Source organism: Phalaenopsis equestris, unplaced genomic scaffold, assembly GCF_001263595.1.
Source record: "Phalaenopsis equestris unplaced genomic scaffold, ASM126359v1 Scaffold000269, whole genome shotgun sequence".
NCBI classification, from domain to species: Eukaryota; Viridiplantae; Streptophyta; class Magnoliopsida; order Asparagales; family Orchidaceae; genus Phalaenopsis; species Phalaenopsis equestris.
This window is the reverse complement of record NW_018164711.1, coordinates 142,860-161,489: the sequence shown is the minus strand read 5'-3', so window position 1 is coordinate 161,489 and position 18,630 is coordinate 142,860.

Here is an 18,630-nt window from a genome sequence, read left to right as displayed (position 1 = left end):
TCTCGTATCAGAACCTAAAACAATAAACCAAGTTGGGGGCTTTAACCTATTACTTTAAAGTCCTCTAACTCTACACCCTTCAATGAATATTTTCCTATTTATTTGCACTCAATCATATGAACTACATTCTCATTCATACAACCTCATATGATTCTTTCCAATTGTTGACTAAGACAATACCATCCCGGTTGTTACATGTTATCACAATAAATTTTAACATTTGGATTGGCCAAATCAAGAAGTAAGTGAAGTACATGGATTTAAATCATCACAACTTCTTCCAACATTAAAGATCAATACTCTCCACAACTTCCATCCAGCACTTAATTACTTATCATTTTAAGAAGAAAGATAAAGAAAACTACTCAGAATCCATGGAGAAAATAAAACCAGACTTTAGTTTAAAAGTAATAAAAATTTATCTCAAGTCCTCCACCAAACTCTTGAAGTTCCTTTGAATCTCTTCTCTTTTACAACACTCTTAACATAAAGCTAAAATAAAAAGGATAAATATGTGGTGCCTGAAAATCTCTCCAACTAAATCCCCAATTTTAGGACTTTTAAAAATTTTCCAGTACTTTCAGGACCCCACACCTTTTCAGACTTTTTCAGGACTCTTCTCAAAGTCTTCTCTTCCTTCTTTTATAATTTTTTAAGAGGTGCCTTGGTATCTCTTCAAAATGTGTCTTGATTCGATGTATTTCCCCAAGAGATGCATCCTTTTGAAATAATTTTCGTCCATGGTGGTCGTAACCATCTATTAAGCCAATAGGTTCCTCAAAAACCTCTTCAAAATTTGCAAAAAATAAATTTACGCATTCAATAACTGCCACTGGCGCTTAAACGCGGGGCCTCTGGCGCGGCCTTCTTTGTTTAACCGATGCTTAAGCATCGGATCTTTCACTTAGGAACCAAAACACTTTTGCTCATTTTTCTCCTATTTGCTCCAAATTTGATCCTTTTTCATTCCTTTAAGCACTTTTCACATTTTTATCTGTACTTGAAAGAAAAACACAGAAATACCTTCCATTAAAGCGCAATATCTCAAAAATAGGTATAAAAATATGTCTGAAAATATTATATATTTTAGGCGTATCACTCTAGCAAAGATATCAAATTCTGAAATTAAACAAATTTTAGAAAAAGCCGTAAACCCTTATAAATTAGATTGGTCTGCTAGACTAGATACTGCATTATGGGCATACAGAACTGCTTATAAGACTCCTATAGGAATGTCCCCATATAGACTTATTTTTGGAAATCATGTCATTTACCAGTAGAATTGAAGCATAAAGCATTTTGGGCTATTAAAGAATTTAATTTTAATTTAAAGGATGCCAGTGAGAAAAGATTATTGCAACTCAATGAACTTGAGGAAATTAGAAATGAAGCATATGATAATGCAAAAATCTATAAAAAGAAAATGAAAATTTGACTTGATCAAAAGATTATTCAAAAGTAGTTTTAACTTGACAAGAAGTTTTACTATATAATACATAATTGAGATTATTTCCAGGAAAACTAAAATTCAGATGGTTAGGACCATTTAAAGTGATTAAAGTCTATCATTATGGAACTGTTGTTCTTAAAGATCCTAACATTAGAAATATATTTAAAGTTAATGGGTATGGATTGAAATATTATTATGAAGGGCACATACCATAATTTAAAGAAGTTCTAACGTTAAGTCAACCCAACTAATCAAATGGTAACGCAAAACCAAGCACTTTGTGGGAGAAAAACTATATATGAAACAATTTTATATATTATAAATTAAGATAAATATTAATATTAGAGGAAAATTTGGAATTGAATTGAACGAAAACATGAAAAGACACAATTTTGGCCTCTGGCACCAGCATGGGCGCTCACGGGTCCCGCAGACAGACCAAAGCGCCGACAATGCCATCGGGAGCACCGGCTCGCTTATGGCAGTTTGACAATTTAAGATGAATTTTGGCGGGGTTTGGAGGGATTTCGCTCCGTAATAACCGTTATGAGGTGTTTTTAAAGTTCTAAAAACTGCCTTGGACGACCAGAAACTTCCTATTTTCGAATTTCATGGCCTCCAATTCCAGAAATACTTCAAATTATGGAGTTTTCAATAGAAGAAAGTTTATCAGTTTTGACGCACAAAGATTATAAGACAAATATGACAAAGTTATTACAAAGAAGAGACTTATCAAGGAGAGAGGCTTTGTCAATGACAAATTGATTAATCCAAGTTCTCTGATTGATAAAATCATTGTACAAAGACGATGGGAATTTCTATGCTACACTACCGCTGCAGTTATTGTACCAGTAGTGAAGGAATTCTATACCAACTTACATGGAATTTTCCAAGGAGTTGTCTTCGTACGAGGTAAGGTTGTACAATTTACTCCAACACGAATCAATGAGTTGTATATGATAGAAAGCTTTTCAATCTATCATTATACAAATTTTATCCCTACTAGAGATTTGATGCATGATGTCTATAATTTTCTAACGGATGAAAGTGATATTTGGGAAATGCAAGATGAAGGATATGTTAATTTCTCTGCTTCTTTGCTTAATCCAATATCGAAGTTGTGGCATTTCTTCATTTCTGCAAAATTACTCCCTACCATGAAGATTAGTGGAGTCACCAAAGAAAGTACTATTTTAAACTATTGCATTCAAATGGAAAAACTCATTGATGTAGGATCTATCATTTTTAAATCTGTTGTGGGTATTATTATGAATGGGCCAATTTATCGACTTGGGCATCCTTCTACAATTTTTCTACTTTACAGTCAATCTCAAGTTCCATATGAAAGTTGGCATTACCTTGGGAGCCCGAGCCCATGATTCCTATTGATGATAATTATGTTGGGAATGGGAATGAAGCATTAGATACTGACTTAGATAATTCCTCACATGCTTTAACTCCATTGATGCCACCAACAATTAGAAGTTCACTTCCTTTGCAAAAGAAATTGAAGAAAATTGAGAAGAACTTCAGAGTATTATAAATGCAATAGGAGATCCTAAGTAGCTTTTCAATCACCTAGATTAGAGGATAAAAGAGAATTTTGATCATACTAGAACATTTGAAGCAGGATTAGTGCAAATGTTTAAAGAAAAAGGACGGATAAAAGAAAATTTGACTGATCAATTCCCGTACTGACCCTTCTACAATTTGTACGTTCATTACCAGTCTATGGGAGATATTAGAGGTGGAGAAAGCACTGAAGATGAGGCAGAATAATTGAAGAATTTGGACTCTGTACTAGTTTAAAATAACTTATGTACTTAATGTGGTGTGGATTTGATTTACTTTACTTTAATTTACTTTGCTTTAGAACTCTATTAACATTGATTGTGGTGTATAATTTTATGTCAGCGTTTAGTGTTGTGGCTTGATTTTAATGTTGATTTATAATTAGTTTACTTCATAGGTGTGAATTTGTGATTTGTGAAATGTGTTTGTAAAAAGTGTATTTTCATATATAAAAGTTAGTTTGTTGTTGTTTGTGAAAATGATTGTTTGTGAAATGTGTATCTATGGTTAGATAAAAATTTTTGTTAAAAATAATAAATACTAAAAAGAATTTGGAGAAAATTGAAAGGAAATTGAAAATTGAAAAAATCAAAAATTGGAATTTTTGGCCTGCAGCGCCGACGGCGCTGGCATGGTGGCTTCCTCGACTTGAGAACAGCCTTTAACCCTTTAAAATTCGTGATTTTCATTGTAATCCACCATTTTTACCCTTTGAGTCACCTTCAACCTCCGATTTTTGCACCTAGGGCTCGCATTTGCTTGGATTTTAGGCGATTTTAAGGCAAAGGAACTTTTGATTTCATCTTCTCTAGGTAAGAGCTACACTTTGAATTAAAATTTTTTTATTTTCACCAAGAATTTATCTCAGATTGCCGAGATCAAAAAATTTTGGAATTTTTTAAGAGATTTTGAGAAATCCTTTGGTGAAGAACTCTTACTTAGTAGATTTAAGTTTAAAGTGTTTTACCTTGTGATTTACAAAATTTTTGGAATTTATTCATATGTAAGTTTAAAGCATTTTACCTTGTGATTTTCAGAATTTTTGGAATTTATTCATATTTTTTCAAATTTTCTCTAGATTTCCAATGGCACCAAGAACAAGCAAAGGAAAAACAAAAGTAGATTATGATGAACAAAAATTTGTTAGCTTCAGAGCTAGTGCTCGATTCAATAGTCTACTTGAGCATAAAAAAGTAATTCCGGATTATGGTTTTAAAAATCCAGGTGGAGAAGTCGAGTGATTAATCAATGCTCGTAGCAGGAAAATTTCTATTATTTTACTACCGATACGATTATTGGTGTAATGATGGAATTCTATGCCAACTTTACTGAGGCTTCTGACGACTTTGGTTTTGTTCGTGGAAAGAAAGTGGAGTTTTCTCTAAGAAAAAGTAATGAGTTTTAGCAGTTAGAATATGTTTACAGTTGCCAATATAAATCATTTTCTACTAGGAATGTGGTCTTGGATGAGGTTATTTCTTTTCTGACTGATGGAAGAGGAACCTAGATTGTAAAAAATGGTGTTAAGGTAAACTTTCCTCTTTCTATGCTTAATGTAATATCTAAGGCCTGACACTACTTTATTTCTGGAAGAATGATTCTGACAAATCATCATAGTGACTTGAACAAGGATAGAGCCATCCTGAACTTTTTTATTCAATAGGTGAGGAGGATAAATGTAGGCTCTATTATTTATATGAACACTATATATATTACTTTATGAGAGACCACTGGTGGTTTGGCACACCCTGCACTTATTTTTACACTATGTAAATAGGCAGGATTTGATTTTAGACCTGTGGAAGAGAGGATTGAGCCTCTGAAATCTATTAGGTCTGCCAATATAAAGACATATGAATCTCATGTTGGATGGAGGTCTGGAAGTAAAACCAGAGATATCCCTTCTACTTCGAGGACCCCTACTTCTAGTGAACCTACTAACCGAGAACTTTTGGACCAGATGATGATCCAGCAGGGAGATATCTTAAGAATGGATCATAGATTGCAAAACATGGATGTCAGAAATGCTCACACTGATGATTTGATACGGTAAAAGTTTGAATATGGTGCTGCTTATGATGATGCGCTGGTGAGATACATGAATGGTGATCATTCAGTTCAGTTTCATACTCACCCTGTCTTTACTCCATATCAGCAGCAGAATTTGGATGTAGAAAAAGAAGAAGATGATGATGATTGGTGATTTTTCTTTTAGTTTATGTTTGATTGTACTATTTTATTTTGTTATTTGTTTTTGTTATATTATTAAGACTGTTTGTTGTTAGATTGTGAGACTCTGTTTTATTTTGATTTTATGTTGTGAAACTGTAGTTTATAAAACTGTTTTTATTTTTTAAATTCAATTTAATTCTGTTGTTAGTTTTTATATTTTGTTAAATGTATTGTAATTAACTATTTCTCAGCATATTTTATATGTATTATGCGCAATTTAATGTTTTAAGTCTTGTAGCTTTTTATATTAGCACTTGCAGTATTTCAAAATTAAGTCTCAAAATCAGAACCTTCAACAGGTATGTCTTGTCTTAATGTATTAATGTTTTCTTTCACCCTTTTTTTTCAGTTCTTCATGCTAAATCTTTTAAGAATTTGAGTTTTTGGGGGGGGAGGGGGAAGAATTTTTTTTTTAAAAAAAAAAGAAAGAAACTTAATTTTATTTGTCCTCACTTTGCAATATTTTCAAAAAATTTTAAATTTAACATGACCTTTGGTATTAGGGGTTAACTTTAGATAACTATATTTATGTTTCTTTTTAACTTTAAGAAGGGAATAGTGAAGTTCAAAATCATTAAAAGCTATCCAAATATAATAATCCTCACATAAAAATAAAAAAGGAGAAAGAAAAGAAAAAGGATTGAAAATGATCTTGAAAAAAAAAGGAAAAAAGAAGAAAAAAAAGAAAAGAAAAGATGTGGGGAGAAGCTTGAGGAGATGCCTAATTAAAAATTGGCTTCACTTGAATCAATTTAAAAAAAAAAAGGTTTGATTGTATTTTCTAAACTTTTATTTGAGTATTAGTTTATTTACTAGTAAAGTTTTATGAATTTGTTTTTCATATGAATACTTTAACTGGCTTTAATATGACAATTTGCAATTTTTCTTGAAAGAATAGAGAATCAGAAATCTTGAACTTGATTGCTAAATATTCTTATACATTTAGTATTAACTGGAGTTGCTTTAAATTTTTCTTAAGTTATGCGATTGTATTTAGTGGACTAAGATAGGGAACTCCAGAAGTTAAATTCCTTACCATAAGTCATATTTTTATATAGTAGAGGAGTTACTTGAGGACAAGTAACATGTAAGTTTGGGGATTTTGATACACTAGTTTGGCGGATTTTGATACACCAAAAATAGATGCATTTTTAGACACATATTTTATACTCATTTTTTTGGTGATATTACAATTTAATGGATGGTATTTTTATGTTTTCTTGCAGGTTGTTGAATTTTAGGACTTGAAGCAAAAATAATGAAATTTAGAGCAAAAATGAAGAAGTTAAAAATTTGTTCAGCAAAACGAACACTGTTTGACAGAGAGCGGCAATTAATTAAATGAACACTAGCGCCGATGGTGCCAGAATGGGCGTCGACGGTGCTTATGGTGGTTAAGGCCTTGTTTCTAGAAGATTCAACGAATATGGACGCTTTTTGAAGAGTTTTTTGATGCACTTATTGGAGAACCGACTCTAGGCTCTATTTGGGGCCAAAATTCATCAGAAAAATCTCTCTTTTGGTCATTATTCGCCCCCTCTTCATTCCTCTTCGTCCCTCCTTGCTCATTTTTGCCACACCTCTCCTCCACACACTTTTTCCATTTTCATTCGACCACCATTTAGAAGTCTATTAGTTATTTTTCTTTAAGATTTTAGAGTTTCTGCAGTGAGATTAAGTGTGAATTCTTCTCTAAGAGTGTTGGAGAAGGAGAAAAGCGAGAGATTTCTTCTTCCTACATTTCCTAGAAAATATTTTCTTTGAGAAAGAGTTTTAGATAAGTGTTCTTTGTTTATTAGTATTGTATGAACTTTCTTTTATATATAAAATTTGTTTTTTTTTGTATCTTTCTCATGAATTTTGAGTAGTTTACTTTATCTTTCTCGCTACTCTATGATATGGTGAAATGAAGAGATATTATGGATGAGCCAATATTAAAATATAAAATAAATTGTGATGATTTTTCAACTCCGAACTTAATTTACTTTTTGATCTGACCAATTGAATTGTTAAAATGTGTTTTGAAACATATGATCCGGGAAATGGAGTATGAGTTCTACATCAAAGACATTTGATTCAATGAAGGAGAACTTTGTTCATAGAATTAAGTGCAAATAAATAAGAAAATTTACTTTGTTGGGTGTAGAATTTGAGAACTTTTAGGGTGACAGACTAAAATTCTCAATTCCGTCTTAGTGTTTAAAAACTAAAGCGAGAATTAGCCTTCAAGTGAAGGGAAGTTGGAGCTCTGGAGTGGGAGCCAGTATCCTCCTAGCCTAGCCACGGATTTAGGGACTAAATTTGGGATTAGCCAATGATTTTCTATAACACTATATCAGGGTAGACAATTAAAATTGCTCTTATATACAGTGTAGAGAATTAAAACTGCTCCTATTTGACACAATACATATTAGAACCATTTATCTCATCTTATTTTACCAAAACCTCATTGTAGTGGGAAAAATGTTTTTCACTTAAGAAATCTGTATCAGATAAACATAGTTCAATAGTTTAATAGTTTAGTAGTTACTGTTTAAACTTTATATTTTAGTTTTGTTATTAGTTAAATAAGTTAGTTCTGATAATATGAAATTATTGAAAGTAATTTTGTTTTGACTTTCTGTGAATTTCATAGTAAATTTATCATTTCAAATTTAAACCTTCCCCGTGGGATCGATATTTGAGGCTTAAATATAAAGTCCTTTATTACTTGATAATGATATGTATACTTGCATAGAATCCCCACATTAATTGCTTAAATTTCTTATTCATAAAATAATGCATCAAGCTTTTGGCACTGTTACATAGCAGAGTCAACAATATAATTTTTACACAACTATATTCTCGGGATAACTAACCACCACCTCAGCCACCGAAAATAGCCAGCCCAAGGGAGCCCCAAGTGGCCAAAACAAAAAATTAAGCTTCCCTGAGCTTACTAAGTCCCATTGGCCATTAGAGACTTTCTTCCCTCCACCTCAGCAAGCTTTAGCACCCAACTCACAGCTCTAAGCTCCACCAGGCAGACTTGGCTTTAAATTGACACCTCCATGGCCAAATAAGAGAGTGCTTGGAACCTTAGGAAAACTTTGCCAAAATCTCATCAGAGCCTCTCCAAACCATCCCAAGTGCAATCCCCTTCCTCTCAGGCACTGATAGCCACCCCTTTGAATCAATTTCTTCACTGAAATTTGTCCTAAAACCAATACAGATCTCTCCACTCCACCACAATGCATCATACTTCAATTAAATGTGCACACACCATCCCCACATTGAAAGAAGTTGATCCCCCACAAAAGCCCCCTATAAAACATCTTCTAGCATAACTCTAGACCAACACCTGAAATTGAGTTTGATCAAAATCATATCTAGACAATTCACCGGAGCTTGAGACTTCATTCGGAGGTTTGTTGGATCCAATCGAAGCTACACACACGAAGCTACCACAACCATCTGATTGAGGCTTCCCCTCACAGACAAAGGTATTGAGCTCAACCCTAGGCCGAGCTTATTTTGATTCTCAATTTATAATGACTTGATTTCATACTTGATTAACTGTATAGATGTGTTTGTCTTGAGTAGATGAAGGTTTAGAAATAAATCCCATGAGATTTTGTTGAGTCTAAACGAAGATCTTAAGGTTTTAGCGTGAACGGCTTACGGGTTAGGTCACTTGGGGACGATGAACGGATGTTGTCGTATCGGGCATGTATCCAATGGACGGACGAGATCAAGCCGGACAGACTCTTGGTGCGTGAAAATGGTGGAGCGTCGCATGTGAGTTCGAAGCCGTCGTAGGATTCAGTCAGCGCCACGTGGATAAGTAGAAAAATAGTGATTTTTTATCTATTTTAAATGACTAAACTTCAAAAATCTATATCTTTCTCTAAAAAAATCATAAAAATAAAAGGAAAATACCCCCTTGCTCAGTGAACAGAGGAGAATAATGTCGACTAAGAATAAAATTATTTTCTTACTCCTTGATTTTTAATTAATTAAATACCCTCTGTGGTATTTTAATTCTCCGTGAATTAAAACAATTCACCATGAGTTGGAATTTTGAGGGTTTATTCCTCTTGTGACTTATTCCTCATCACAGAGGAGATGTTCTCTGATTTTTCCAAGGTTAGAGGGCATCTCTATACTTCTAGCCCTAATTTTCAAATTAGGGAGGCTATTTTGACTTTTTTTAATTATATAAATCAAAATGTCATATGAAGAATTATGGAAAGAATTTTAGTAGGTTTTCTGTGGTCAGAAAAGTCTTGAAAAAATATCATGATGCCTTGAATTATCTTGTACATATCTATATTTAATTAAATGTGAATAACTTCTGTGTTAATTTTTGTAAATTATAATTATAAAAAATTGAAAAAAAATAATCCCACATTGTTCATAAATATCATGTCTATCCACTGTCAAAATTTGAAAATTATTTGATTAGGTTCAAGTATTAAAGTTGATTTTCTAAGGAACCTTGTATTTTTGTATAAAAATAATTATATTAAATTAAATACACTTGGGAAAATTATGAAAAGTCATTTTCTGTGATCAGAGGCACTTAGGGAAAATAAAAATTATTTCTTAGAAATACTCAATTTTTAAGCTTTTTTTCGTATTTTAAAATAATTAAAAATAATTTTAAAATTCAAAAATATCAAAATATTTCAAAATGTATCTAATTGTTCTTTAATTACTTGTGACTCATTAAAATATTTTTCCTAATTTTTTCTAAGTTAAAAATAAATTTTAAAAGCTTAAAAATGAATTTTCCTTATTTTTCCCATTAAAATAATTATAATGATTAAATTAAAAATCATAAAAATACAAAATTTGATTCTTTAATTTTTCTAAACTCAGGGGAGTCTAATAAAAATATAAAAATAATTTTGGTAATTAAAACATTATTTTCTACATGATTAAATCACTGAAACTTGTTAATAATTAAATATTAATAATAAAAATTTAATTAAAAATCATGAAATTTTGTCTAAATATTTCTCTAACCTAGGGAAACCTCTAATAATTTTCTCATAAACTAAAACTTCATCTTGGAAAGTCAAATAAATTAATTTCTAAAAAATCTTATTTTTTGGGTCTAAATAAATATTTAAATTAAACTAAATTTTGAGAAGCCCACATATTCTCCTCTAATAATATAATTACCTCATGGATATGACACTCTAAACCCTAAAAGTCATTTGGGTTATATTTAATGAGCTATGAAGTGAAGTGCCATAAGGGAAAAGGGGTAATTTAGGGCTTTGGTGCCTTTATCAAAATTTAGGATTAATCAACGGAAAATGGGTAATTTTTATCCTAATAAACATGTTTGGATGATTGAAATACAATGAGATTAAAAGGTAAAAACTCACTCACCACCCTTGTATAATATCAACAAAATCATAATCCTCCTAATCTTCATGACTTGGAAGTCAATTAAAATCAAACGATTCTTAAGTGATGGGCTTAAGCTAGAAAGATGATAATTTACTTTTCTTGAGCCTAAGATTGATGATGACATGATATTTTAATAAGAATGCATATCACTTAAATCAAAATCTTGATAATCACCATTTCACCTATCATGATTGTTAAAGGCTTAGTAGTGACCTAGGCTCAATGTCTAAACTCAGTTGACCGGATTTAGAAGATGATTTATGATTAACATCTTTAAACACTACAAGCCTCACTTTGATTGTGGGCACCATAATCTTTAAATGACCTAAACCTACCTTAGGGGCATCCACTCATATAACTTTTAAATGAAACATCAATGGATCAAATGGGTATTCTATCCTTGGGATAATTAAAATGTCAAGTTTTACTGAGCAACGGTGTAGTCGCACTTCAAACTCGGATGATTAATGGAACAATATGATAAGTCCAAAATGAACTCAGAATATTTCAAAAGGTATTTAGGATGGTCCAGGGTCATGCCTCGAGCATTTTTTGAAATCTATTGGACAATCTGAAGGACAAATTGAACTTGCCATATTTTTGTTCTAAAATCATCCATTAGGATCTTCTTAGATTCAATAAACTCATAACTTGGAGTTTGGTAGCTAAACCTTCATCTACTCCTGTAATTTAAATTCCCTGCAAAATTATATACATGTCTTGCAAGTCTCGACCTTTCAAGTGGTGAAACTAGAAGAATCGTTAGGTACACTTTTAAATTAATGCATTTACCTTTCTGTACTTCTTGTCTCGAGCTTGCATGTTAAACAACGATGTCACCCTACATAAATATCAAAATTGCTAGGATAGCCGCAAAATCAAAACCAAAATTAAAATCAACAAAGATAAAATTCACCGCCACAACATTCAAAATATAAGACAACTCAAAATTTAATCACAAACATCACAAAATAACAATTACAACTAAATTAATACGTCTCTATCGGATGATCGGGAATCACTCAAAGGAGGTAACCTACGGTTGCTAACGAGATTTACCACGGTCTAAATGAAAGTATGGAACTCATTAATTTGAGTTTAGTAAATTCATTTGGACAAGTGAATCCGAAAGAAAATAGTGGTACTAGAATGAGGGAACCGTAGGATCATAACCGGTGTCGCTCTAATCAACTTTAATATGCCCCATAATATTTAAATGACCATAACCATAATAGCATTTGATTTTACATCATAACTTGACACATTAGAAAATTTAAAATCATCACAACGAGGAGCTTGGAGGTAGTATCGTGGGCAGCACATCCATTTTCAATAGCAAGAGGATCTACAGCAACATATCTCTCCTTAGAATTAAACAACAAGCCATATGATTTTGAGGTTGTTTGCCTAGTGCGACATAAATCCTTAACTTCTCCTTAGACCTTTATACAACCCTGTTGTACAATATAAGCCCAAATTCATCTTAGGATTCTGAGATTGTCATCCATCGCGACCTAAAACCTCATATCTTCCAGGTAATTTGTGTGATTGTTTCACATAAATGTAAGTCCTAAAATGTAAGTCCTAAAAAAATAAAATTTGCAGTATGAGATATTTAAATAATCTCTCTCTAAAATTGAAGTCAAACTATAGGGTAGCTTGGAAAGTCACTGAGGTTCTCCTCCGGATCTATGACATCCCCTAGTTCTTCCTTCTTTGAATTCCAAAAACAAAATGTCTCAAACTTGAGCCATTGCCCTTTCACACCTCTTTGTCCGATCTCGTTGAAAAAGTCCTATCCTTTTGACCTCTATGAAGATAATATTTCATGATTTTTATCGAGAGTTTTCTTAGGTGACTTCGGTTATCTAAGATGTAGTTAACTATAGGGGTTTGCCCTTATAGATAGCTTTTTCCTATTTAATTCTTCGTATTAAATAGGGGAACTTGTCGGCAAATAAAATGGTTTTCGCTGACCAAACAGATGTTATATATTTCTTAGTTCATTTGATCAAGTCTCACCCTTAAGTCTTGTGTTTATCTTTCGGGATAGATACAAGGTTTGAGATATAGTGCTCTTTCATTTGGACTCTGAAAGATATGAGATCAATTTGATTTCAATCAATATATATATATATATATATATATCTGTGTGTGTCTTTCCAAAGCGAGCGACGAGATTTTCATTTTGGCGACCGACCAGCTTCCAACGGGCAACTCCTCAACCAACCAAAATAGTGTCGACAGTCCCTTAATGAAAAAGGGAAAAAACTAAGTCTGACGGCGTCATTCTACACTCCATCATATTTAAATGTAGCACACAATTTTAAAAAACTGGCAAGATGTAAATTCAGATCCTCAGTTGGTGTTTCCCCAAACTGATTATTTTGTACCATTTGGATAATAGCAGGTTTAAGCTCAGTTGAATTAATAGCTACAACAGGAGTTTATATAGTCAAGTGAATTTCATCTACTGTAGAGTTAGCATAGTCTCTTAATGGTCTCTGTTGATCATTGATTATTTAAGTTATTCGCCACTTTATTAAGTTCTTTTTGTTTTCGAATTTTTCTTATAGTTCGTTCTTTTTCTGAATCTTATGGTACTAATCCTTCAGATCCTAATCTTTGCATACACAAACACAAGTAACAGTTATAAAAATAAGCACTCACACAAGAACAAAAATATTTTTGTTGTTTTCTTTTTAGTTTTTTTTTTTGTTTTTAAAATAAAATTTATAATTCAAACAAAATCTTTTAAGTAATTTTACCGTAGTCTCCCCAACAACGGCGCCAAAATTTTAATGCAGTTTTTTATATGCATTATAAATATTTTTCAACACCAGAACACATAAGACAACTATGCTAAAAAAATATGCAAATTAACTACAATAAAATATACTTTAGTATAATAAGTTTTCTCCTTTAAAATATTTGAAGTTGCTACTCCTAGTGAATTAAGGTGTATTTTCAATTTCAAATCGTCACTCGGATGCGAACACAAGTATACGTATCGCTCAAGTAATAAATGGTTTTAATTGAGTCCTACGTATGGATCTCACAGAAAGGTGAAAATATGTTTGGAAAATCACACAAAAGCGCAATGTTTAAACTATAGAAAACTTAAGTAAGAAAATAAGTTGAAATTTGTTTAATGCCACTAAAAAAACTAAGGTTGCTACACTAATATCTAAACTTTAAAGCTAAATTTACTAAAAATAAACAAGGTTTTATTATGAAGAGTTCAAATTAAGAAAGCATCATTCCCCTTACAATGAGATTATAGTAAGTGAATTATTAATTTAAATAAAATTATATTGTTCTAAATAGGAGCAATTATATTATTTATATTTTTTACAAGTGATAAAGAGCATTCGCTAATCCAGTGTTTAGTCCTTAAATCCACAACTAGGCTGGGAAGATACTAGCTCTCACTCTAGAGTTTTCATATTCCCCTCGCCTGAGGGCTAACATCTCGCTTTAGTTTTCAAACGCCTGAACTAAATTTGGGATTGAACCAAATTTGGGATTTTATTCTGTCACCCTAAAATCTCCAATTCTACTCCCATCAATGAATATTTCCTTATTTATTTGCACTCAACTCCATGAACTACATTATCATCCATGAAATCGAATGTAATTCTTACTTTATTATGAAAATTATAGTCTTCTCGTATTGTATGTTTCACGGCAAATTTTAACAACTCAATTGGCCATATAGAAAAGAAAATGAAGTTCGAAGTTTGAATCGTCAAAAATAGGAAATTAAATATTGCACAACAATCTTGATTCTTCACATGACCATTTCTTTTTGAAGGGAGAAGAACAAAGAAATCTACTCAGATTTCATGAGGAAGATACAACAATATTTGGATTATATATATAAAAACATGTTTACAAAATAAAAAAGAAAAGTAAAACAACTTAACTCGATCTCTTCGCCAAGCAAATCCCTTAAAGTTTGGATGAATCTCTTTCTCTCTTTACAATAACACTTAAATCACACTTAGAAATGTAAGGAAGAATAAATCTCTCACTTTCTCTCTCCACGTACAACTCTTAGAGACACTTGCCACACTATCTTACAACTTGAGACTCATGCCCCACACACTCTTACTCGCAACACCCCTTCAATTCTGACATAAAAACATTCTTTTATAATGTAGGGATGAATTTCCCAAGAGTCTACATAGACACCTATTCAAAATTTGCCCAAATTCAATGCATTTGTGAAAATAACCATCTCTGGCGCCTAGGCGCCTAAATCTGGTGCCTAGGCGCCGAAATCTGGTGCCTAGGTGATGTCTTCTCTATATTTTGGAGCTTAGGCGCCTGTACAATTTTTTGAAAACGACACTTTTAACTCCAAATTTCATCCTTTTTGCATCTTTTAAGCTCCAAATGCCTAGATTTAGTATGTCTACAATAAAATATGAAAATACATTTCTGTAAAGTGTAATATCACCAAATATAAGTCTTAAATATATATGAAAAATTGAATATTTTTTTGGTGTATCACTCCGTCATGGTATGTCTTAACCCTTCAATTTTTTCTCTCTTTATATCATCTAGAGAGAGCTATTTGGATAGAGAGGATGTACAATAATAAGCAAACTGGCGACACCACCTAACCACAACAACTACTCGACAACGACCGGACGACGACATGCGGTCCCACCGAATAACGACCGGGGTAGCGGTCATCACACAACATCTTATATTCTATCTTTTCTTACATAGTATTATTCCACCACATATTTTTATTCATAAATCTTTTTCATTTTGATTCTCTAAATACATCTTCTGTCATTTGTTTAATAGTGTTACTTTATCACACATAGAATTAGCTTCTTCACAAATTTCCCAAATCGTGAAATCGTGATGTTTACTCATAAAATACTTTTATTTTTGTCTCTTAGTGCTCCATCTCTATGACAGTCTTTCATTGCATTCTTTATCATAAGACTCCTCCTCTTAAAATTGATAACTAATAATCTATGTTTAGTCTTTCATTGCATTCTTTATCATAAGACTCCTCTTAAAATTGATAACTAATAATCTATGTTTAGTACTTAAAATTTCACTTGTAATGACTTTACATTCTTGATGATTTTATTTCTCATAATAAATACTTGTAATGACTTTACAATCTTTACATTCTTGATGATTTTATTTCTCATAATAAAATAATCAACTTATGCTTTATTAGATCTATTCTTATAAATAATAATATGCTCATCTCTTTTCTTGAATAAAGTATTAGCAAAAAGAAATCATACGCTAAAATAAAATCTAATATGGTCCTTCCTTCTTCATTAATCACTCCAAAACCACACCCTCCATGAATATTTCTAAAATCTTCTAGTACTCTACCGACAAGTCCATTTAAATCTCCTTCAATAAAAGTTCCTTCCAAAGGTATTACTTCTATTAAATCTTCTTGGCCATTCTAGAATTTTTCTTTTTAACCAATATTTATACCCACTTGAGGAGCATAAACATTTATAACATTAAAAATCTTATTATCAACAATAATCTTTTCAACTATAATTCTATCTCTATCATACTAATTTTTATAGTATTGTTATCCAAACTCTCTTTTATAATTACACTTACACTATTTATAGTGCGACTCTTACATAAATACCAAAGTTTAAAACCTAAGCTATCAATCTCCTTAGTTTTTTTCTCCAACCTATTTAGTTTCTTAAATACATAAGAAATTTAGCTTTTCGTAACCATATAATCAACAAATTCAATTAATTTACCTGTAAGAGTACCTATAATCCAACATTCTATCCTAACATTAGTCAAAATGTTACTTAAAAATGTTTCATAAGATATTTAAATTTAAATTTTTATCATATGCTTTTTAGGGAAGGCTGAATTCCATCGGAGTCAAACATAAGAAGCCTTAACTTTTCTACAACTATTAGATCTTAGAAAATTGAAAACTAATGGAACATAAAATTAAATTATTTAAGTTATCTTAATTTGTTGGTTGAGAGATTAAACTTTCCACAAAATGGTCTTAGTTTTAAGGCATTACATATATGAAATGAGTGTATTTGCTATTAAACTGGGTCAAAAGTTTTTTTAAAAAAATGCTTGTATGAAAGAAAGAATAATCTTAAAAAAATTTTACAAAAATCTAAAATGTTTGATCTTTGGGTGACTGGTAGACAAAAAACTGATGAGAACTTATTAAATAAGTTGTTGCAGCTGAGCGTCTAATTTATGCACATGGAAGCACATATTGATTAAAATTTATGCGGGTTGAGAAACTCAATAGTTGAGCCAGGCACTTAGTAAGTTTATTTAATCTTTGAACTTAAATTTAAATCTCATACTTATGTGGCAAATATGATTTACTCAAGACCATGTTATTATTACTAGAAGTAGTAATAATAGTATGAAGATTCATAAATACCACTCAATTTATGTGAAATTATGATGGAAAGGAATAAGAATCTTAAGCTTTAGAAGATTTTAAAATATAATACATACTTTATTATTATGTACAAAAAAAGAGTGAAATCAAAATTGGAACATTTTTATTTAATTTTCACTCTAGAGAGCTGTTAAATTATCCCTTACAATAATTCATCATCTTTGATTAATTTTATCATTTTTATGCTCATTTTGATATGTTTCTATAAATTTTTGACTAAATCATCTCATAGTGCTTGGATTTATTTTGCACATTTCACATGCTTAATTCAGAAAGTAAGACCAATTAATAGAGAAATAGAATGAGTGAAATTAAAATTTTATTCTCTAATTTTTTTTCTTTTTAATAGCTATCAAATATTTATTATAAAATTCAATGCTATGGATTAACTTCATTAAGTTTAATGCTCATTTTTGTTTTATTTCAAAAAATTGTTAGCTAAATATATCATCTTACAATGTTAATTAGTATTTTTTATGCTTATCATATATTTAGTTCGAAAAGTGAAGACCAATTACTAGAGACACGTACCAAATAATAGAGATAAACATAAAATATAAGAAATAAACATAAGAAATAAATAGGCTTTTAAAATTAAGTCAAAATAAAATAACCCTTGATCCTAACAATAGGTATTATTATCTCTCAACTTCATGCATCCATTATTTCTCACAACAACAAATACATCAAAATAGCTATTGATATTGCAGCTAGATAAGGCTTATCATATTATTTAGACAGTCCTTGATAAGATTGTGACAGAGAATGAGGGAAATTATGAAAAGATTAAAGATGGCTTGGAGATGGGGAAGGAGATTTGTGGCTATAAAAAGTAAGAATATATGATGAGGGCGGCGGTGGGAATTTAATGTTGTTTAGGAGGAGATGTTAATGGTGGTAAATGAGGTTTGTAGTGGTTGGTTGGTGGTGCTAGTGTCGGCGGTGGGGTTGGAGAAGAGTTATCCTAATTTGAAGGAGGTGGAGCTTGTGTTGGTGGCAGAGAATTATAATAATATGGTTGTGGGGAGATAAAAACGATGGGTCGAAGAGTTTGATTAGCTACAGAAGGCGATGATGGAGGTGGGGAGTTGTACTAGTAAGGGGGTGTTGAAGATGGTGGGGGTGGGGGTGGTGGTGGAGAATTGTAATAATAAGGAGACGATGAAGAAAGAGATGGTTGGGATGGAGATTTATAATAATAAGTAGGGGGCAAAGTTGGTGATGGAGCTAGTGACGAGCCATAATAGTATGGAGGAGGCGGGGAAAGGGGGGTGAGGGAGCGGGGGAGGAGCCATAATAGTATGGAGGAGGAGCTGATGGTAAAGGTTGGGGTGGAGAATCATAGTAGTAAGGGGGTGATGGAGATAAAGATGGTGGTGGTGAAGATTTGTCATAATAAGAAGGTGACAGAGATGTTGATGAAGCCGGAGGGAAGCTATAGTATGTAGGAGATGATGACGATGGAGGAGACTGATAATAATTGGTCGGAGTTGGAGGTGGGGGAGAATTAGAATTGTATGGAGAAGGT